At 42.1% G+C, this 24,102-nt stretch overlaps 1 long non-coding RNA gene across 2 annotated transcripts; it reads right to left on the bottom strand.

Moving 5' to 3' along the window:
- Nucleotides 1-1,689: 1,689 nt before the first annotated feature.
- Nucleotides 1,690-23,344, bottom strand: LOC128078420 (uncharacterized). Of its 2 annotated transcripts, XR_008205645.1 has the most exons (4): nt 14,689-14,722; nt 6,188-6,337; nt 4,049-4,308; nt 1,690-3,618 (listed from the first exon to the last, which is right to left on the bottom strand). It is a non-coding gene; the product is annotated as an uncharacterized LOC128078420 (long non-coding RNA). The 2 variants fall into 2 exon arrangements; XR_008205644.1 differs by lacking the exons at nt 1,690-3,618; nt 4,049-4,308; nt 6,188-6,337 and adding exons at nt 12,931-13,432; nt 23,182-23,344 and having other exon boundaries at nt 14,689-14,784.
- Nucleotides 23,345-24,102: the final 758 nt, after the last annotated feature.

Here is a 24,102-nt window from a genome sequence, read left to right on the forward strand (position 1 = left end):
ACAGACACTGCTCCATAGCTAGCAGTTCCAACCACAAATGATACTGCCATTTCCCTGCTTTATTTCTGTCACAAAACTGTTGGGAAATTTAGAAAGTCATCATTTTTTCAACATCATAATTTGTCTTTCTCTTTTTACTCTGTAGAACTAAGAAGAAAAGAGTAGAAACCACAATTAGATGGGCTTTCAAAGAAGCAAAGGAAAATCAGCTTTATGGAGCAATCTGCATGAGTAATGATATGGGAAATTTAGGTTGAGCCTTTCATCCCAATGGGCTCCATGTACATGTGGACAGTGTGCAGAGTACCCATTTTTTACTTCAAGCCTATCATTCACTGCATATGTTTAATCAAATGGCATTGAAAGGTGGAAGTGCTGATTTTGTCCATGATGACTGATAATGGGTTTAACACCACCCTGGGAAACTGCAATGGGAATTGGCAGGAATATAAACCTTCTATTTCCTGAGGTCATATTTTGCTTTTGAAATGTGGAGAGGTTTTTGTTGTGGTTTTTTTTTTTTGTTTGTTTCATTTTGTTTTTGTTACTGTAAATATGGTGAATACAGTGCCAAAGCCATCATTAAGGCTTGTATGTTCCACGCTTTACATTACTTCACTTGGCTGCCTCAAAATCTGCACATAACAGGCACAGCAGGAGTCAGATAAACCAAATGCTTTTTGAATGTGGCTACTAGTTTAACATGGGGCTTCCATTTTTTTCCCACCTTCTGAAGTCATTCTTTGAGACAATGTGCGTTAATACTAAACCAAGAAGTATTTCATCCAATCAGGACATGGCAAGGAGGAATGCTATTACAGTAACCATAAATGATTCCTATTATAAATAGCCATGGCTTCATATGGAAAGCAAAGGAAAATGTGTTTATTTGAAACACCAAAATGGGCAGTATTTCTATTCCATAACATCCAAAAGCATATTCTTCTTCATTTCTGCACTAAGATGGAGCACAGATGACTTAGTGCTTGCATTAGGCTTACATAGCTTACCTCTTTCCTCCATACTCACCATTCTCCAAAGGTTACATTTGAGTCAAATGTCCTCTTTATTGCTTAGTATTTCACTGTACATTTTCCTCCATTTCCAGTTGTGTCTCGTAGAAATGCAAGCACTGAGCATTAATGGAAATGTTTTAATAGAAAACTCAAGAGAACTCTATTAGCAAGAGCAGCCCTGTTCAAAGCTGGATGATTCTGATGGATCTGATAATTGTTGAACTTGCTCACAACGTATGAAGTGGTCATTGTAGCCTTGATTTTCTCCTTCATGACATTCAGTAAAACTCAGTTATATTCAGAATTTCTGTCCTTGGGAAAACAGCAAGCTTCCTTCCCATCCCGAAATGGGACAGGAGAATTCCTGAGAGAGGGAGATAGAAACTGCCTTTCCATGCTTCGAAGAACATTAGTAGAGATGTGTAACCTTGTGGATATCCTTTAGGCTATTAAGACCTCATAAGCAGGTTTTATAATGTTTCAGGTTTTATACATAACTCTTCTCTAAACTTTTGAAAGTTATTTCCTCCCTCTCCCCCCCCCACCCCAAAAAAAGTGTTATTTTTAATGACTGATTAAAATTTCAGCAGCTTGTGAAAAATTCAAGAAAAGCCATCCCTTATAATGAAAATTTTAATTGATATCTGCTTGAATATGTTATCAGATTCATTATTGAAATTCTATTTTTGCTAAGCATTTTTATTAAAAAATTTCAGGGTTTCATTAAAAGAAATGTGACAGATCTGAATGCCTTGAGATGAAAACTAGTTTGCTTAATGAATTGTGTGGCATTCAAGCCAATCTCATTGTCTGCCACTGTATCTAATAATGCTATATAATGTTGGGAGCTACTCAAATCTGCGGTAATGTAACATTTGACATCACTATTTTTGCAATTGCTCTATTAGTGAGTATTGCAGCTGAATTTCCTGATGTCCCAGGATGAGGTTTATGGATTTGCCCATAGGGATACTACAGATGATACAATCAAATATACCAACCTGCCCATGAGTTTATCTTTTCCTGGAGAGCCATACTGATAATGTTATCAGCTCCAAAGCAAAATTGAGAGTTGTCCTAGCCTAGCTGCAAAAGCTTCTTTATTCCTGGAGAGTATTTCACTTGGTGGTTTAATGAAAGTAAAATAGAAAAATAGCAGGGGAAGAAAAAAAAGAAGAGACAAAGTCTATTCCTGCCTCAGATGCTCTGTACGTTCTAGACAGTGTCCTGCTAATTGCAAAAAGCATGACTCATTCAAGTCATAAATCAGCATTTCTTGAGGCAGCAAAAACAGCCTTTAAAATTCATTGCAGTAAGACTGCTTTATTACATCGCTGGAAAAACTGCTTCCCAACAGCAGCTCCCTATTCTGCACAGCTATCTCTGCCAAGATTTGATAAGACAAATAGGGAGACTTGGGCGGAAAAGAGGAAAATGATGAAAGAAAACTTTGCTGCAAATTAGATACAAAATGGTTCTAAGCTATCTTGTTTCAAGTGTCTTTTGCCTCCTCCACATCTCTCTGTCACATCCAGGAGGGCTTATGGATTATGCTGAGGAGATCAGCCTGCGCTCATCCCTTATTCAGGCAGTTTTCTCTCAATGGCAGTTTTCCCAGCAAGAGGTGGGGAGTGGTCCATAGGACTTTGCCAGTGCTGCTTAAAACAGCAAGCAGGACCACTGAGTAATGTGTCAATGACAGCTGTCTATTCAGAGATCTTCCCTCTTCACTCCTATCCCATCCCAGATTTATGTCCGTTTTTCCTTCCCAATCTCCACCAGCTCTGCCCTCAGCTTATCACCACTCTGCAATGTCTTCCTAACCAAGAGGAAGGAGCGATGATTCCGCAGCTCACAATGACAAACTCCATCATCACTTGCAGGGTTTTTCAGAATGATGATCGACAGCCCTCCTGAAATTGTGTAAAAATTAAAATGTTAAAAAAAGAAAGAAAGAAAGAAAGAAAACCAGAATCTGTGGTCTGTTGATCTGACTCTGGGCAAAACACAGCTCTGGCTGTGGCTGTTTTACATCTAATCGCAGCAGCAGAACAGCTTCCAGCCAATCTTATTTGTAATTTTTTATCTCACTGTCCAGCTAAGTCAATCAATTGCTGCAAACTGTGTTGTGCTGCAGGGGAAAGAATAATAGAGAAATATTCAGCCAAACAATAAGAAACTCGTTCCTACTGCTGTGTATGTATGTTGAAACAGCGGCCTGTCCCCTGCCTGCCAGGTAGTGCCACCAGTCCTTGATAAGACTGCTACAGCTCTCTCACTCTCAGAAAAATTGGCAAAAAAAAGCCATCACTCACACCTTGGGAAATGTCCATGGAATAATTACTCCCTCCAAGACAATTATATCCACAAAAGCTTCTTCCCCTCAGAGGGAAAATCCTGGTGGAGGCTCTTCTCAATTAAGGTTTAATGTATGTCTCTACTTCTGAAAAAGGGTTGTTCTCATTCCCACTGGAACCACTCAGAAGCTTTAATGGTTTTTGAACCAAGCCCAGTGATGATGCATCTTCATCAGTGATAGGAGTTGCTTCCTTGCTTCAGGTTTTCCCATGGTTTAGATGCATATCCATCACACTGCAGCATGCTGGGGATGACAAATTGGACATATAATCACACAAATAAGTGAGATTTCCTACTGACTCTTTTGCTCCTCGTGTCTGCTCTAGGGATTGCATGGAGGATGGCACTTCCAGTGACTTTTGCTTTAAGGACACTGTTTGGGCCAGTTGCTGCCTTCCACACCAGCATGGCTGGGAAATGGGTTTTAAACCCTGAAATGCCCCTCAGCTGGAGGGCTGGAAGCTGGCCAGGCAGGAGAAGAAAATAAGTAACAAAATGTGGAGTGTTCTTGCTTTGTACCCCTGTAAAACTGCTTCAGAGTAACTTTCATTTCAACTACCCCACAGCAATTACACATAATTGTCCTGGGAGGAGCAAAGATTTTCTTTGATGGAATTATCATTTAATTTTTGTTGTATATTTAGCAAACCAACTTCCTATAGGATCCCTCTTACCTGGCAAGGGAGAAGACAGATTGCCTCTGAATCTTAGGGGCTTCCCTTCAGCTCTTCTGTGCTTCCTTCAATCCGTGTTATTCCTGTATATCCCATTGCTTTTCCCAACAAACTGGGTGCACATCTTAGTATTGATTGCCACTCTCCATCACACACAGACACATTTCTCTTCCTCTTTGCTCAAAGAAAACTGCACAGTTGACCGCAAACCAACAGTCCGGTTTTTATGATATCTGTATTGGTTATTAAATTTCTGAACTCTGTGAGAAAAATGAGAAACACGTGTGAGAGTTACTTGTGGATATACAACAAAATCATTTCACTCAGTCAAGCTGCTTATCAAATAAATGAATAAAGAAAAGCATTCTTTCTTAACATAGAACTTACATCTTTAATAAACATCTGCTGCATGTTCTCGTGAGAATCCTATTATACAACTTCCTTTATTGATTCATGTATTAATATCATTTTGTATTAAGCTGGTACATAATTGATGATATGGAAGTGTTTTCATATTACAACTCCTTCACTACATAATATAACCCACTTATCATATTTTCAGCACAAAATTCACGAAGGTCATGGATGCATTATACACTGAAATGAACAAATTAACTGTAGAAAAGTACAGTATATCACTTGCAAATTGCATGCAAGCTAAAGTAAATACACAGTGCTAAATGCTGACTTTGATATAGTTCAGGTTGAAAGGCATACATCAGCTAAGAGAAAAAAAATATCTAAGCATTCAGTAGAATGGAAAAATCTCCCTCAGAAAACAAGAACTTGTCAGTTGAGTGCAATATATACAGCTGTGATTAGTGACTCTCCCCAGGAAACACCTTCCCAGCTCCAGTAACTGTAGTGCTAGTACTGCCTTCCTGCAGCATCAAGTACTGCTCACTGTAAGCAAAAGAAGCAGGAGAAATCCCTGAGGGGATTTATTTTCCTTTAGGTTTTAGGGCCTTGTTTTGTTTTGGTTTACCTGCAGTTGAATAACAGGCTTCTGTAGTACTTCAATATCTAATGCAGGGAGATTACACAAGGCTTAGAAACTTGCTCTTTCTTATAAAATATAATTTAAACTAAGCTCAGAAAGACAGATAAGGAAATCTTCCTGCCAAACAACACACCAGAGCAACGGTGGCACAGCCCTTACCCTGCAGTCCTGGGAGCCCAGTGTTCCCCTGGCCTGGTTTACCAGGGTTTCATCCTTGGCAGATCAGTTAGAACCATTACTGTTGGACTGCTCCTCTTAATACTTTCACCAATGGAAAAACATTGGTTTGCAAAAACAACATGCATGAAACCTCAGCCTTATGCATCCGTAAATAGGGTTCATTTTTATGCTGCTGCAGCATCAGCTCTCTGCCCCCAGCCTTGCTGAGCGACTGATGAGATGCCACTGCCTTCCCATGGATGTGTGCCAGCACAGAAGCAGCTCCAAGTTGCTGTTCAATTACCTGTTATCTCCTCCGTGCTGTTACACAGCTAAATAGCTCTAAGCTTTAATTGAACTTGAGAAAATAAGTGAGGAAAAACACTTTGTTATTTTAAAGACACCAACTAGCTGTGGCCATTCCATTCAAACTCCTGATTCCTGCATCATCACGCTTCAGTGTTCACTGAATGTCAAAGCATTACACCAGTGTTATAACATGAAGTTACAGTTATTGATACTACCAATGCCCTCAAGCTTTGCTTTCACCAGTCAGTCTTTACTTCTGTTACCCAAATCTGGCCCTCATGTTGTTTCAGTGTCCAACACTTACTGCTCTAGAGAAGCTGTGTAATGCTCAGAGCCTCTCTCCTCCTCTCAGAAAGGTCTCATTGCTACTTTCACAACCACAATTATACTGCCAACGAGTTCAAATGTAGTGCTACATAAGGCACTACCTACAATTCATCTACTCTCCTCCACCATCCACTATCGTGCACTTTCTCACCCACTAATAATGTCCATCCTGTGCCCAGAAAAGTGATCATTAAATATTCATGTTTCAGGAACAGACACTTCATCCACAGATCTGCCCACATCAAGTACAGTATTTCCTTTAATCTCTTTAATTCTTCCTCCCCAGTACAGTATAATTTACAGCAGGCTCAAAATATGAGTTAATGCATCTTTTCTTTCATTACCTTTTCCCCAGCTTGAAAATTTATTATGTGTTCCAGCTGGTTTGACAAGGGTCAGATGCATATGGGATGTTTCAGATTTATACACAGCATTTCAAGTAAGGCACAAGGCACAGCTCTTAGATTTCTTCAGTGGAGTACAGCTGCCCCTGCCTGGAGACATCAGAGACAAAACTTGCATTGGCCCAAATACATTATGAGAGCCCAATAAGGGAGCTATTTCCTATTTCCAATGATTTGTAAACATCTTTGCTTCTACATGCAATGAACTGCAAGTACTGAATGTGCACCTATTGTTCGTTTGACCTTTTTCTTACCACATTTTAATCTTGAATGTATTTTTAACAACAAATCATAACAATAAGAACTTCAGTTGCCATCTGATTTGATCAAAGTCACAAAGATCTTCCAGACAAGGAGAACAGCTAATATTGCTTCTTTATCCTTTTGGTAAGAGGATTAATAACAGAAAACCATTCCAAGGATTTTTCCCCAAACCATCCTTGCCTTTTGCACGACTAGCATTGCACATGTGAATGCTTCAATACTTACGTGTTAGTAGGAAGCAATGCAAATACTTCAGCTGCAGTCATGGAATCTTTCTGCAGCTCTAAGCCAATATCACTTCATGCCACCCATAGGAGCTTCTCCATTTGAATCTAGAAATTGTATTCCACAATACCTACATATTGGGAGCAAGTTCTTTCATCCAGATTCTTTTGCTTGGGTCCCACAACCAAAAGGTGGGAAGGGATGGAGGGCTGCAATTTCCTGAGAACCAGTAGATCCTGGATCTTCTCGTGCTGACAGGGTGTGGAGCAGCAGGTTGTCACTGTGACACCCGCTGGCAGAACTAAAATCTGAGCAAATGGTGAATGCTGTAACGTCTGACAGCTCTCCCAAATTCCCCTGAGCACAGGCTGTCTCAGAGTGGGTACTTCAGCTTGCAGCTTAATATTTTGTAAGCAAGTCGAATAATCAGGCATAGGTATCTCTAAGGCAACAGTTCTCACATATACACACACACACACAAATATAGATTTATATACATACACATGTATGTATATACATGTACACTTCCTCACTTTCCCTGCCTCACATTTAGAGAGCAGAAAATGGAGGGCCCAGCCACTTCTGCACCCTGACTTCCCGTACAAAACCATTTCCTGGCTCTTCTACCACCACAGCACTGACTCATCGCATCTCTGCTGCCAGAAAGGGTGCTCCAGACCCGTGGTTTCCTAACAGTTCCCTTGGACAGGCACTGACCCTCCATACGTGACTTTCTATCTCCCTCCCCTCAAGATGACCTGCCGCTTCCAAAACTCCTGTCCTCTGTGCTGTAAACAAGTCCTCCTCCAGGAGCATCACAATCCATTATTAATCCTGCATCACTATGTCTGGGACTTTCAGTCCAGGACAGAAATAAAAAGACTGCAGTGCAGGCAGACTAGGACTGCAATTGGAGCAGGGTTTGTAATTTAATAGAACTACCTGGAGTAATGCTGTAATCTCAAACAACCTTCAGAAGTAGTTCAGAGAGAGATTCTCTAAATCCTCAAATCAGCTACAAATATGCAGTTGCATTACTACTACAGATTGAAATGCCTTTGAAGCCAACAGAGAGATTCTTACGGGGTTTTTTATAGGCTTATGCATTTATATATATGTATAAATATATATATACACACACACACGTATATACATAAGCATCTCCCTAGGAGTTTAATTGGGCTGGAGTGTCCCTGAAGAAGTCTGAGCTGAAACCCCAAGGAACAGCACACTCTGAGAGCTCTCTGCCTGTAGGACATTTTTTGTAATTTTTTTTTTTTTTTGAGAAGAGAGATTCCATTAACCACCATTTTTCTTTCCTTCTCTGTTTTGGCAAGGTGAGACTTGTCTCTATTCTGTAATGTAGACATCACCATCTCAGAGCATGGTCCCAAGGAGGCCAATTTGGAGACTGACAAGAAAATCATCCTTTCTATTTGGACAGAGAGAAATGATATTTTTCCAGCTGGAAAGAAGAAAAAACGTAAACCCTGTTGTGTAGTCTTGATCAAGATTGCTGGACAAATCAAGAAAAGTTTGAGATTTGCCAAACTAAGGATCACAGTCAGGAGATTTGATTGCTTGCACCATAGCACTGATTTTCCCCAGGCTGTGTTTTATATCAGTGCAGGAGCACTCCCTGCCAAGGAAAGCTGCATGTTCACAGGAGCCCCATGGGTCCTCACGCTGCCAATGCCACTGAAGCATTGGGTCACCCATCCATTTTTCATCCCCATTTTTACCTCACCAACCTTACCCCTCCCTTTATGGCTCTTTACCTGCAGTCTCGTAGTCACTGTGTTCACTTCCACTTTTACATTGTAAATTTTAACTCCTTGTGTCTTTTCTCAGCTCCTGTCGGAGGAGCTGAGGGATGGAGTCCGATCACTGTATCACCAGCACTGATGTTGGCTTTAGAACCAGGAAGTGAGGTTGGAGGTAATGGCAGCATCCCCCTACCAGCCAAATACACCAACAAGCAGAATTGGATGGGAAACCAAAGGACAGAGTTTTATACTTCTTTCCACAGAAGGGCTCAACAGAGCAGATCCAGGCAGACAAAGACAAAGGAGGTGAGAGACAGGTTAAAAACAAATGCAGGTATCCTCTGGGGGACACAGGTCAGCCCAGAAATCTGAGGCATTTAAACTTAACCAGCAACTGTGAAAGCATTTCCAAATCAGAAAGAAACTGCAGTGAAAAGGAGGAAAGAGAAAATCGCTATTTTGTGACCTCAGGAAAAAGGGAAAGTATTTTTACATATTTCTTGTCTCATGTTAGTTTGGGGGTAGGAGTTAATAACCATCTAAAGGCCACCACTCGTAATAGTTGTCCCATTGGGAACAACCCTTCTGTACAGCTCTGGGTGCTGATGCCCAGCAGGGGCTGAGCCCATCCTCTGAGATCCGAGGGAGAGCACAGCATCGCATGGGCTCGGGCTGCCACTGCTCTGCAAGAAGCTCAGCCCCAGAGCAGGGCTGTAGGAACAGAGAGGAGTTCATACAGAAATCAGCTGAAAACCCAAGCGCATATTTTACCAAATCGTTCCTAACGTTGCTCTTACTTCGTTTAAAAGCATGACAAATGGAAACAAAAGAAACTGCAGACTTAGACCAAGAACAAAAGGCTGAATGGCGTGCACAAAGTGGATGAGTAAAGCAAAGGTAGCGAGCCTCAAGCTTCTCTAAATGTCTTTCTAATGCTAATTAAAACACCGCACGGAATTTCCCATGGGAGGCATCGTGAAAATTGAGCCTTGAGGTGGGAGTCTGAGTGAAGGAGTAAAAATTCTCTGCTGGGTTTTTCCCCCCTCCTTCCCCGGTCCTGTCTCACTCCATCACTATGCTGCTGCCATGGCAAAGTCCCAGCTCTGACCTCACGGCCCCAAGCCAGTCCAGAGCCCTCCTGCACCACACAGAATGTGAGCATCTCATCCTCTGCACCCTCTGGAATCATCTCATGCCACGTTCGCAGAGATCAGGTGAGATTTATTTCTAGATGAAACTCGGCTGATAAGACAAAGCATGTTATTAATCCACTCAGGCCAGCCATCTAACACCCAAAGCCTGTTACTTTTGCTGGCTGGAAAGAGGTATTTGATCGAATCAAGAGAGATTTGTTTAGCTCTCTCTTCTTGTTTAAGTTAGAAGATGCTTAAAATTTGCAGCTGGGGGTTGTGCCCCTGCCAGCTCTGCAGCACCTGCAAACAAACCCACGAGCTGTGGTGTAGCTAAAATGGGAACGAGAGCAGGACCTGTGTGCTCTCTGCTACAGCCTTGTTTGGTATCAGGATGTCAGGACTGGCAATAAGAGCAACTCTGATCACTTGTGGCATTTTCTTTTTGTCCTGAATATTCGTTAAATATCCGTTCCTTTCAGGCTATGCACTCGGCTTCCTAACACTCCTCTGGCTACTCTTCAAGTTCTTTCTCTGTACCTCTCCCTTCAGGAGACCCAAGACACACCTCATGAGATTCCCAGGACATCACTGCGCTGCCCAAGTTCCAGCTCCCAGCAGTGCCCTGTCCCAACCCAGATGCTAGGGTTGCTTTGAATCTCAGGGGGGGGTTGAGTAGATGTGTTTCTGTACCACTGTGCTGGAAAGTTGATTTCTCCATAGCGGTGGTTTCAATCTGTCAGAAGCCTGTGTTTAGCTGCTGCTTTAGCCAACAGGGACCAGATTTTCTCTTTCTGTCAGAGGGTTTCATGACAAAATCAGTATCAAGGGGATCAGCTGGAGAGTGATGATGCTTTTGGCATCTGAGCCAAAACCCACTGCCTTTACTGAAAGCCTTCCCATTGACTTCAGTGGGGCTCAATCAGCCCAATGCTCCATCGCAGGATGGAGCCAGATTTGCTTTGAACACATTTGCAGAGTTAGACACCAAAGTTTCCAAAGACCACGATCTGCTCAAAGCAAGGAAGTTTGCTAATAGTTAGGGGAAAAGGGAAGACAAAGGAAGTGCTGTTCCTTCCTTTCCACATCCTTGCAAACCTTTGTATTTCTTGCTGCCATTATACTTCTTGCTTAAGTATCCCTTAAATATCTACTAAGGGATCTGAATAGAAAAATACATTGACCTATTTTTAACAGAGATGTAAAACCAAAAGCTCTTGCACAACTAAACAAATAAGAGTAAATAACATGATTTTCTCCATCTCTATTGCATTAAGCCCAAATTCTGCTTTCTGGGGAGCGGATCTTGACACGTGGTGACAAGCTGCCAAAGTTCCCACAGTGAGAAGACTCCTGACCAGTCCTAATAAACAAAGCACTCCCTCCACAGCAAACCCCATGCAGCTGCTCACTTGACTCAAGGTGACCATCCAAGGGTTGAAATAAGCAACCTCACTCAGGAGCTGGTTGGCACCTCATTGGTAAGGCCAGAGGCTCTTGCTTTCTTCTTAGGCTCTCTCTCTGTTACAGAATGCTGGAAGTTAATTAGCCGCTTGCATAAAAAGGAGGAGGGCTGAGGGAAGGTGTGACAGAGACAGGTGGCTGTCAGAGGGGAACATCTCTTCATGTAAATACCCATATCCATTCACAGGCTTCAGGAAACCTCATCCCTGAGAAAATACATGCCAGATGCAAAGCATCTGAACCGCAGCAACTTCCCCTTCACAGCCCCTGGTTAATTATAACTTTGAGGAACAGCAGTCTATAATCATGTACGTGGAAACTCATTTCTCTTTAAATGGATCCTGGCTAACAGTTGCTTTTTACTGGAACAATTTTCAAGTAAACAAGCTCTGAAACTTGAAAGGAATCTTAAACTCCATTAAATAATACAGTTCCTTAGCAGGAATTTCTCCTGGGAAGAGATGTCTTCTACTCAAGTGCCATGTTATGACAAGCATGACAGACTTGATAGCGATCTGTTCCAACTCATGACATTGCTTAAATTAGGTTAGATAGAATCTGCACAGGCTTTCTAAGGAAAGCTCCTCCGGGTGAAAGCACTATTATTTTTGTTAATGGCTGTGAATTATGATTTGCTTCTCCTAGGAGTCATAAACAATGTTGTAACACAGTAGTACATCATGTAATGTATGTAATACATGATGCCTTAGTAGGGGAGGAAACTATTACATTTGCATACATTAGAGCTACAGTTGTAATCAGAATGTGCTTTCCCACTCATTCACTGAATATGTATGGCTCTCTTTCCCACTTCTCTTTCTGTTACATATGTCTCTTCCTTGACCTGGTGTCTTGCTCTATTTTATTCAGACTTGGGAAGGATGCACTCTTACAAGATGTTCCTGTTTCTCTGCAAAGACCAAGCAACCAGCTTCCTTTCAGACCACTTCCCGAACCTCACCCGTACCTTAGCCTCATGAAAAGACAGATGGAGGCAGAAAGCAGCTCAGCACCACTGCTGTGGACTCACACACACATCAGGGCACCAGTCAGCAACTGACGGCACCAAGGACACTTGCAGGTAAACAAGGGGATTTTAAGGTTAGCAATGCCCTGCAGCCTGAGCAGGTGACAGCTTACACCTCAAGAGGGCTGCCAGAAAGGGCTGGGTGGGAGGGATGACAAACCCATCCTGCTGCTGCAATCCCCACAGAACACAGCACCTCTGCACCAGCATTAGCAGCAGGGTGGGAAGGCACAGAGCAATGCAGGGTTTGTTCTGAGCCCACATGAACACATCTATTTCCCCATCAACAAAATTCAAGCTGAGAAAACTGACACCCATTTGTAATTTGCGAAGAGGAGCTGGAGGCCATCTGAGCAACATGGACAAAGAAAATCAGCACATGAGCACAGAAATGAAGCAGCAAAGCTGCTCTCAGAAGAGTGAAAAGGCTGCATCCCAACACAGCAAATTCATCGTAGAATGGCTTAGATTGGAGGGGACCTTAAAGATCATCCAGTTCCAACCCCCTGCCACGGGAAGGGCTGCCAACAATCAGGGCAAAATAACACTTGGGACTTTGGAAGATATGCTCCCAGGTACAATGATGCTGATCAGCACAGAGCAGACCTTCTCCATGTCCATCACATCACCAATGGCTTGAGCAGGGGAAGAGAAGGGCTCAGCTCTAAGAGTCAAAGCTTTACAGTAATGCTGGGCTGCACATTCACACCTGAGTTATTGCCAGTGTGGGGAGGTTATGGAGAAACCAAGAGCATCTCTTACCGACTTGAACCAATTTAAGCACAGGTTTCAAGTGACACGTTGTTATTTTTGAGCTGAAAGATCACTGGAGGTAAACTTCAACCTTTCAGGCAGCCTACGGATAGCACAGCAAACAGTGAGAGGCAGATGCTGGTGGAGCTTCTGTCACCGAAGGGACACATAAGGATTTATCTGTTTTGCCACACAGAAATATTCTGTCTCAGAGCAAATTTATTGTTGGGCTGCCAGGGAAAAGCTGTTCTTGTTCCTTTTCATTAGAGAGAGGGTGGTTGCAATGTGAGGTTTCTGAGTGCACACTGAGGAGGAGGTGGCATTCCATGGCACTCCAAGGATTTTAATGCATGACCAAAGATGTACTCAGAGCTAAAAGATGCTTATGTGCCTAAAGATGCAGAGAAGCACAAGAGCTCATGTCCTTAGGGAGGAAAGCACTGAAATGCTTTGTTTCCTGGGCAGGGCTTAGTGCAATTTCCATGCCCTCAGTGTCAGGAGCACCGCATCCCTCTGCTCTGGGGTTTTGTGGAGCTGCCTGAGCACCTACTTCACCCTATAGAGAAATAAATGATCATACAGAACTGGTCTTTGTACTAAAGAACAGCTAGATTTCAAAGGAAAACACATTTGTCAGAAGGATGTTGCAATTTCTGAGCTATCAGGACAGGCACAAATCAAACAGTAGCTGGTGGTTTTACTTTCTACATTTGAATTCATGGAAAGTTCATATTAAAACAAAGGAGAAAAAAAAAAAAAGAAAAGCAATGCATAAAAACACCTTGAAACATTTCTTGCCTCCTTCTTCCCACATGAGACTCTAACCACAATTTAAGAATTATATGAGCATCATTTACCATCCAGGGATGGACTAACACCAGCACTCTGCTCCTGCATTGAATCTGGAAAGATTGTTAATGCAAAGTGAACAAGAAAGAATCAGGCCATAAACCACCATCCCGGCCCAGCATCCCTACAAGAGGAGATCATGCACAGACATGTGGGGGGGGATTTGGTAATTGTATCGTGTGATGATTTTGCAGTTGATAAGCAGCAGTCTTCCACCTGCAGCGCTGTTAGTCTGGCTTCTTTATGAAAAGAACATTTGTTTTGTTTTGTTTTTAAAACAAAAAGATATGTATGGCTGATAAGTGTTATTTGATCATTTTTGTGAACTTTAATTTGTTTTATACTCTATGCTCTCCAAACTACTATGTGAAGTTATACTTCAAGCAACAACGATATAAATCAAAAACAAACTCAAAAAAATCCTCACCCTTTTAAAGTATTGCATTATTTAACCACGATGCATGCAAATTAAATTCAAATTAAATAGCAATGGGTGTGGTGCATATGCAAATTTCTAAATGCACCCAGTCCCCATTTCCCCATTATGAAATGCCTATAGCTGTAACTCCCTGACCTTATGAGCTGCTCAGCCTCTAATACAATCTTTGTCATTGTAACAAGGCCAAAAGAGTGGAAGATGAAACAACATCAGCCCATCTCCACAGACTTTCAAAGCACTTGCAAAGACCCCTACAAAATAAGATCAGTGCTTTTCTGAAGGAAAAATGATGACTGCTCTCCTGACTGACCTACCTGGCACTCAGCAATGAGACAGTAAAACCATGGCTGAGCCCCATGGGTGGCTGGGCTTCTCACACAGGCTCACTCTGTGGCTCACGGCTGGAGGTTGGGCTGGTGAAGCTTTACAAGCATTCTCCTCCATCTTCTTCTGATATCTGAAGCCCTTCTGATTTTGACTTCCTTTGAAATTTCCTTTTGAATCTCTTATCTGAGTGTTCTTACCAGAGATGTGAGGACTTCTACCCCTTGACAGCCTCCCTACATACTTCTCAGGATTTCACAGAGAACCCTCCAGCTGCTCAGTTTCCATCCAGAGCCCTTGTCAGAGGAGAAAGGCATCGAATTTAGTTGCAAGAGACTTGGTAACAGAGGAGTTTCTTTCAAACACCATTTCACATAACTGGCAGACTCAGACTTAACACAAGGATTGTTCCTCCACCCTTTAATTAAAGGAGTTTCCTTCAGTTTCAAAGGAATAGAACAAAGCAGCCCCAGCATCTCTCAATAACTATCTTCCTTTCTAGCTCTGTAATATAAAAGGAATCTGATAGTTTCTCTCCTGTATCAGTCTCATCACTTCTGTCATCAGGACTTTTCTCTGAGGATGCATTTATATGCATTCTTTCCAAAACCAGTTCTCCACCACAACCCACAGCAAAGCCAAAAAGCCAAGGCATGAGGAGGGGGACACCCCATCCAGCCCCCTGGGCACAACCACTAAACTCAGTCAACAACAACCTTTGGAGATCAGCCTCTTCAGGGAGAGCAGAGGTGACTCCAAGGAGAGCTGGGGGAACAGAAAGGACAGACAAGAAAATGAGCATGGACTTGTGGAGGCACTCTGAGCATAATGCACATGAAGCCCCATCCACTGCAGACAGGACATCCTAATTTATGATTGCAGATCTCAGAGTAGCCTGATCAGAGGCAGTGTCTGAAAGATCAGCATTCATGACTTTCTCCTGTCTCCTGTTCCCAGATAATTATCCCTTTCTTAGGTGATTAGAAGACATTCTAATCTGTTTTTTTTTTTTTAAAGCTCATTCCATCAAATTAGGCATCAAGGCATGCAGTGGTGATGGGTAAAACCTTTACCTGTAGGGTAAAACCTTCAGTGATGGTAAAACCTGTACCAAGCAACTACTGAAGACAACAAAGCCATCTCCGTGTAATCCTTGCTGTTTGACAAACCAGTGATTACTCCATGGGGGAGGCACAACAAGCACAGGGAAACCCACATCTTCTGGAACATCCTAGTTCCCCCCATCCACCTCTGGGTGCAAATGATGGTGGGGAGCATGCAACACACCATTCCTTTTCACCCACTGATAGTGAGAAAAGCCAAAACCACACTGCAACTCACTGTTCTCCCCACCTGGCTCCCCAGGGACATTGAATTGCTCAGCACTGATAATTACTAACCTCCAAGACTGCTATGGTGTGGGATGTGAACCTCAGTCTCTACAGCATCTCATAATGTATGCTTGCTCATACTAGGGATTATGTGGTCCTGATGGAAATCACATCGCTTCGCAAGGATAGAAAGAGCACACAGCTTTTGGATTAAGAGAGCTATCCACCCTTTAGTTGCTTTTTAGCCTATTCTTATCCTTGGAAGGTAGCATGAAGTAGCAGTTCCTACCCAAGGAGCACTCTCCTTGGAGTATTAGCAGTTTTGCAAATTGGGAACTCTGGTTAGTGGACATTTGGTTGACTACTGTTAAGATACACCCATGCTTTGGTCTCATGAGTCTGCCCACGTAGTCATCCACTTGACATCTCAATCTGCTGCACATTTTATCATGTTATAGCCTGCTCCTCCATCATGTCACTGTGTACATATACTTAATGTGGTCTGACCTTGAGGAAAAAAAAAAACCCTGTTGTTTTATAACTGCCCTCATTAAAACAGCTCAGCCTTCATGTCCCACTGATCCTTCTCCATACCAAGAATAACCCAGGTCCTGCTGAAGATATGGAAAACCTCCAGCTCTAAAGTTATTGCTCTCCATCTTGTCTTCATGCTGCTTTGACCAAGTAAACTGTAGCACTACTAAACTTCTCTTATAAAAATGATCCTTCCTTAGTTAGAAATGCATTAAAGCAGTGAATTACAGAAGACAGAGAAACAAAGGGGTTGAAAAAGCCTACTCTCTCCATACTGACAGAGGAGAATATCTATACAAACAATTCTTTAAATATGTTTTTTAAGCTTTTCTGAGAATTATTGGGAATGAATCCTGCTGTACTTCTATTTTAACAAGATTTTTTATTTTTCCATAGTTTGGTCCTTTTTTTTTTTTTTTTTTTTTTTTTGTATGTTTATTTTTAGTAAATTCTAGATCTATATACATTTGTTCTAGATGGAATGAATCAAATTAAAAATTACTTCTCATGTTTGGTTTTGGTTATTTTGTTCATTTGTTTTTGTTTTATGCGTTAAGCTCATGTGTAAAATACACAAGACACTATCAAGACAAATTGGTATCCTTTTGTCTTTAATTTCCAATCTGAAAAGATTTCGAACTATACAACACATAGGAAGTTGGAAAGCATTCCATAGGGAGAAATAATGAATAAATCAATTTGATGTCTTTCCAGTCTGACAAAACAAAGAAACATTCTGAGCAGAGGTTTTCAGGGACAAAAAAAAACACATTTTCATCTTTTCTTTACAGCGTTAATTTATGCTTTACGTATTTAGAAAGTAGTAGATTTGAAACTTTAAAGCCTGCTGTTACCTCTCTCCACTCGCATTGTTCATGGAATGAACACTGTCACATCGTGATGCCCTGGTAGATTTAAGTACCGTGAATGGTGTACTTGCAGTTACTACACTTCCTTGTTTACTACGGGATGGTTCTTCACTGAAGGTTTTTTTTTTTTCCCCCCAACCACAGCTCTGACCTCAGTCACATCACTGGGAGGAACGTCTTAGGACATTTGGCTCTGCTCCCTTGCAAGAACATCCAGCACTTTGAAATATACTTCAGTCAGTGAAACCAGTTGTACCCAACTAAGCAACAATCTCCTACTACAGAGCAAAACAGAGCAGAAAGAAACTACCTCTTTCAGGGCTCAAGAAGTGGAAACCAGCAAGATGAATTTTCTGGAATATCATCCTCCACCTAATTCCATAGAAAATATTTCTTCCAATCATGTCATATATGGAATCAGTTCTGAGCCCAGATGCTCGTCTTGTGATGCCATTGAATGAAAGGGAAGGAAAAAAGGACTCTAGTGTTCTAACAGCTGACTACAAGATCAGATGCTGATACAGCCAATCCTACGAGCCAGGATTTCAGTTTGGATATTGTATTTAGTCTTGTTTGTATCAATAAAACATGATTTGATGGTATTTTTGACTCTTGAACAGACAGTACTTTTCACCTTAGCTTCTTCTCACAAAAAACTCTCAGGTATTCCAATATTCCAATTTTGATATCATTATCTGGATTTTCTCATGAGGCAGATAAAAATATAGATACAATAAAAACTAGAATCACTATGTATGAGAAAGATCAATGACTTTCCTGCTTGTTAAAAGTCAGAGAAGAATAAAAGACTCTTTTATAAATACAAGTAAACAATACTTCATAAAAAAAAAAAAAAACAAAAAAAAAAACAAAAAAACAGGATTCAATATATTAAAAGAAAAAAAAAAGCCTTCAAAGGTCTTCTTCCAACAATCAATAGTTTCTTTAAGCTTTTCAGAAATTCCTCCTTGACCTTGAACATCCCTGCATGTATTCCTCTGTTACCTCTCCCTCCTACCTGCCAGTGGAATCACACAGGCCTCAGAGAGGTTATCACCAATGGCACAGCACAGACAGCTGTGCTGTAGTTGTTCTCATGGCTACCACCACCTTTGCTATACTGGCTCAGTTTGCAGCTTTTGATGCAAAAAAAATAATCAAAGAAGCTAATAATAACAATTCATACCAAAAGTAGACTCTTCATCCTCAACCTAGTTACTATTGCTGGTGATCAGATAGTAGAGAAGTGGAGACAGGTTCTGCTCTCCCTTCCTTGAACAGCCCACAGGCATTCTGATAATCCCTTCTTCTCTCCATTAATTATGCAGGATGATTAGGAGAGACGTAGAGGTGCTGCAGGCTTGGCTGCCAACAGTCTGCAGTGACAGTCAGAGTTCTTGTCCTCCACAGACACAGCCATTGACACTAACAGCATGCCAGAACACCTCCAGGAAATTAGCTCTTGGAGAGGAGCAGATGGCTTGAACTGAATCCAAGTGAGGCTGAAGTGAACGAATCCAAGCCCAGCCAAAATGCAGGTCCAGAATAGGGATCACGGAAACATCATCTTTCCTTCGTGGAAAAGCACACTGTCCACATTTGCCAAAGCTGTGCCTTGTGTCTGACACTTGGCAAACTCCAGCTGCTCGGGTTGCATCATTAGCCCCTGAACATGTCACTTCTGGGAAGTAATATAATAACTCAATGTGTCTTGAAACTCAACTTGGGAACGGTACACCAACTCCAGCTGGTTGGGAATGGGGAACAACTGCTTTTTCTATGGCTCACGCAGCCAAGAGCACATCTGATTTGCACTCAAGTCTTTCCCAGAGCTCTCTGTCAGCATCTGATGCCAACTTAGGGCCCTGCTCCCATTTTTCAGAGCAATTAGTGTCTTAAGACCCAACTACACCAAAGATGGAATTTTCATCCATGAACACCCATGGTAACAGTACTCCTATGAGAGGTCATAAAGCTCAGAGTAAAGTTTTGAGGAGAACTGTGAAGAAAATATGCCCGTTTTGTCAATAGCTCTGGAGTAATTTTCTTATGGAGATGAGGTAAATCCAGACTGTGGAACACTTCAGACATGATGTCTTTGGGGCAGACTTATTTCATAATTTAATTTATGTGGAGAACTGGAAGAGGCTTTGTGAAGTCCAATGAGGCTGTGAATGCCCACTCACTGGAAGCATTCAAGACCAGACTGGATGAGGCTTTGAACAGAAGGTGTCCCTGCCTATAGCAGGAGGGTTGGAATTAAATGGTCTTAAAGGTCCTTTCCAGCCCAAACCATTCTATGATTCTAAGTCCACTGGAATCTTAACACCTCAGTCGATCTCGCCCACGTACAAATGCTTCAGCAGTTAAATACCCTCAAAGGAATTAAGGAAAAGGAAGGTTTATTTGCACTGAAAGAACTTTGGTTTTCCACCTCTCCACCTTCTTAAGACTTACAGAGAGACATTCTTTTGTAGATGGGCATGATCATATAACCACTAGTGTGCCAAGCTTCAGGAACAGAATTATTTCACAAGGCTGTGGCTCCAACCATTCTCCTCCTTTGTTGTTCACCTCCCCTGAACACTCCTCTCCTGCTGATGTTTTTCAGCACTGAGCCCTGTTAGTGCTGAGATTATCTTCTTGTTCCCACCAATCTCTCTGGCATCAGTTGTTAAAAACACAGTCAGAGCAGCACAGGCAACCCCTCACATCTATCATATTCTCCCCCTATACAGACAAGATTAAAGACCTCTCAGTAATTAAAGATGGAAGGATGTCATTGAGAGGCACAGGCGAGCCAGGAAGGGTGGGTTATCCAAGTGACACATCTATGATTCTCTCCTCTTTTCTGACCCCTTGTTCTGAGGGCTAGTGTTTTGTAAATCAAGATTAATGAGAAGAACAGCACTTAAGTGCACCTGATCATAAATCTGGGAGAGTTAGTACACTCTCTGACAAGATTAATATATTTTATATCTGACACTGTCTGTATAATGCTTCGTGTTCAATTTATTACCATCCCAGACCTGAAAGTGGAGCATGTATTTACTTGCAGTGCCACTTGTGCTTTGTGCAGAGCATTTCATGGACAACCTGATATTCATTTTCATCCCTCCTGATGTTATCTTTGTTATTAAAAAAAATAATAATCTTTTTATTTTGATATAATTCTAACATAATTATACACAAAATATAGCTGCAAAAAGCCACTGATGACTACTGCTGTTAGTCAGGCTGGGAGGACAACAGGTGCAGAATTTTTTTTAAGAAAAAATATCAATAAATGCCAATTCACTTAAATCAAAGCATTTTGTAAAAACCCGTTGCTTTAGAAAAAAACCCTGCAATCTGTTTAAGTTACTTTTTAAAATTTGTTTCTACTTTAAACGGACTGCTTGCTTTCTCTGAAATTTAAAGTGATCAGCAGATAATTCTTCTAAATGTGAAAAGGTTCTGTTCCAACTGCAGCGAGCACAATTTACTGAAACATTTTTCTTTTTCCTTCTCTGAAATTCCCGTGGCTGATGAATTAAAATTGAGATTTTTGTGGATCTTTTCGCCTAATTTGGGACAACAATATTTTTCAGAGCCCAAATTCCTTATAGTTTAGGAAAACAACTCCCATTCAGCCATAACCAATACCCAAACTCTACAAGGAGCCAAAATCCATCTGGGACAGTTCCTTAGCAGGTCTTCAGGCATCAAAAAGTTCTTGACCATTGTCAGAGAACACACTAATGAATTATTTCTCTATTCATCTCCTCGGTGGGCTAAAATCACCTAGGCTTGGCTTTAGACACTGCAGATTAAATCCCTTTGTGCAACGGCTGCTTCAAGAACTGCAACAATTTGGTATAAAACTGTCAAAATTAATGCAATCCAGCAGATCCTACACAATGGGCAAGGAGAAATAGAACTCAGTCTTGTGGAAGGAACTCCTCATCTGTCACTTCCTCCCCATTTACTTCCCTGTCCTGCTCCATTCAGTCCAGCAAACCACCCCAGGCACCATGAGGAAAGGAAGGGCTGTTGGCACACCTCCTCCCACAGCCAGTCCCTCTCTCCAGGACTCTCACAGTCATATGTGCCATGCAAATAACTCTTGTCCCCTCCTGAATTAAATTCAGAACCAGCAGAGGTTCCCAACTTTTATTCCTTCAGGGAGCAACATATGGGCATAGATCATCAAGCTTTCAAAATGCTCTTCTAATTCACATCAGAAGTTCAATGGCTTCCAGGCTGACATATGCCACAAGAAGTACGTGCATGATAGAAGCTGACTGTACCACCCAAGTCTCTCTCTCTCAAGACTCATCCCTGTTCACAGCTCCCATCCTTAACTCACTTTGATTCCCCTGCACACGCAGCCATGCTCCGCACCAATTCCTGCCCTCTGCCACAACATTTCCTAAGTCAGCACTCTACCAAAAGTTTGCTTCTTATTATAATTTCTTGCTCTTCGGTACCACTGTCACCTCCTCCCACGGCACCATATGTTCCCTATCTCTTCCCTGCTGAGCACCCTCTGCTTCTGCAATCTGACAGCTGAAGTGACCTCCTCTTCTCCATCCCTTGATGCTGTGGTCAATGCTCTGCCCTCCTCAGGAGCCAGACCAACACCTGACAGCCAGGGTAACTCACTCCCAGACTTGATTCACTCCATCACTTGGTGGCAGAGGTATACTGGGACACAGAGTCTCTTGCTGTCTGTGACTTAACACAGGGACTCACCAGCACCACCAAAAGGCTTCCAATGCCGGATGAGCTCTCATAGAGATTCACAGGTTCAGGATCTTTCCTGTCAGTAAAACAACATGCTCCCTGTACGTGCCTACGTCTAACCCAAAGCAAAGTCAAGTCTTCTAATCTTCCCTGCTATAAAACACCCAGCAATCAGAGCCTTATTAGCAGATAATGATTTACTTTCTACCCACCAGCTATTTGCAAAGATCAGCCACTCTCCCTGTCTGAAGTACCATCAGGGTTTCTCCATAACTCTGCTCCATTTATCAATATAGGGATTTACACTGTAAACAGGACAGCTGCATTACTGAGTCTAATTATACCCTGAGAAGACAAAGCACCGTGTGCCCACACACTGTACTGGAATTAGAAGTCCAGGTAGAACAGAAGAGAGGCTTTTAATTAAACAATGTCAGTTACCTTTCACAGAAAGCCTACAATTTAATTTAAACACACAAGCAGGAGGAGCAGTAGGTCAAGCACCTTCCCCATCTAGTGAACTTCAGGCCCAGCAACTGACAAACATGGCACCATCATTTCTGCCCACTGCCTCACTTTTAGAAGTACTTTATTGATTAATTTTGGGATGGGGGGAGGGGGCTTTCTTCCTTTAATTAGGAGCAAGAAAAAGATTGTGGTGACTCTACAGCATGTCAGATTTAATCAGCATAAGACCCCATCACATGTTGGTGGCACGTGTGGCAGCAGTTTTTAATAAAGGATTACAGAATGCACCTGCTGTGGCTGAAATATTGCGAACTTTTCTCAGCTCCATGAGGCCTGCATTAGGTCACATTAGACTCCAGCATTTATAACTTATCAACCTTTGGAGTCGGGATGCAATCTGAAGCACTGCGATGATGCCAGCTGATTTCATTTGCCAAAAAAGTGATCAGGTTGTTTGCACGGAACTAGATAAGTGTTTGTCTCAATGGCTGTTCCAAAGATGGGCAGGAATTCTTTATCCCAGACAACGCTTTGTTTTGTTCCCAGAAGTCATTGGATAATGACTTCTATGCCAACAAGTTAATTGCAAGAGCAAAGCAATGCAAAAAATATTCAGATCCACAGTCACATGTCTTCAACAATTGCTTCAAATTTAATGTAATGAGCTCGGTCTTTTACAGAGAAAGCTTGCTGGTGCTGCAGAAAATAAACACTCAGGATAGCCATCCCACAGCCAGCTGGTTTTCTAATTCTCTCCTTTGCTTACCTTGCTTGCCCCACTTGCAGGAGATGAGGTGTGGGGTCATTCACTTCCTCCATCAGATCAGCACACCCCAAAGCTCACAGCACGTGCCTCTGACTGCTGCTGGTGTGGGGAGGAAACTGCTCCCACCAGCTGAAGCAGCCCTAGACTGTGTGGGCAGAGATGACACACCTGTGTGCTCTCTTACAGGCCTGAGGAGCCTCTTACTTGTGAATCTATTTCATTGCCTAGATTTGAGGTCATTCTAATGAAGACAGGCTTGTCATAGACCATAATTGGCACATGCAGCTCCCCAGCTCCATTCAGCAGCCCTTACAAATACCATGCAACAACCAACAAAAGAGCAATTAAACAGACTGCTTCACCTAAGCATTCTGAGCGCAGGAACTGCAGAGTTGTACCTTGTGCCTGTCCAAAAATGCCTGCGAAACACCCATCTTTGGAGTGTTAGATATCTCCTTGTGACTAAATCACTTGTCAGCTCATTGCTTGCAGCTGCTAGTGTAGACCAGACTATTTACTGCGTCCAAGCCATTCCCATTCTAATAGTGCACAATAGAAGAGAAAGGCATACTAGAAATACACAGAGCAGTGACAAGTGTTAATAGGGCTGCTATCCTGCTTTGAAGCAATTCTATTAGCGCATTATACTGCAGCTGAGGGTAATTATTTCCAAGGGAAATGGGTTTTGCGACCATGACCCATAGTAGGCTCTCATAATGGTGATTAAATTCACATGTGACTAATATACATAAGACATTAACAGAAGTTTGAGGATTTATTAAGATTTGCAGACATCTGCAGAGCCATAGAAGACAGTCTCCTTGAGGTGGAGAAGCAAAACAAAGCCTGTGTTGGCCTATCAATTACAGATTTTCAGTAGTGTGTCTTAGTATGGCACCTCTGCAGATGTAACATTTCATT

This window comes from Tympanuchus pallidicinctus, unplaced genomic scaffold (assembly GCF_026119805.1).
Source record: "Tympanuchus pallidicinctus isolate F22 unplaced genomic scaffold, pur_lepc_1.0 scaffold17, whole genome shotgun sequence".
NCBI lineage: Eukaryota > Metazoa > Chordata > Aves > Galliformes > Phasianidae > Tympanuchus > Tympanuchus pallidicinctus.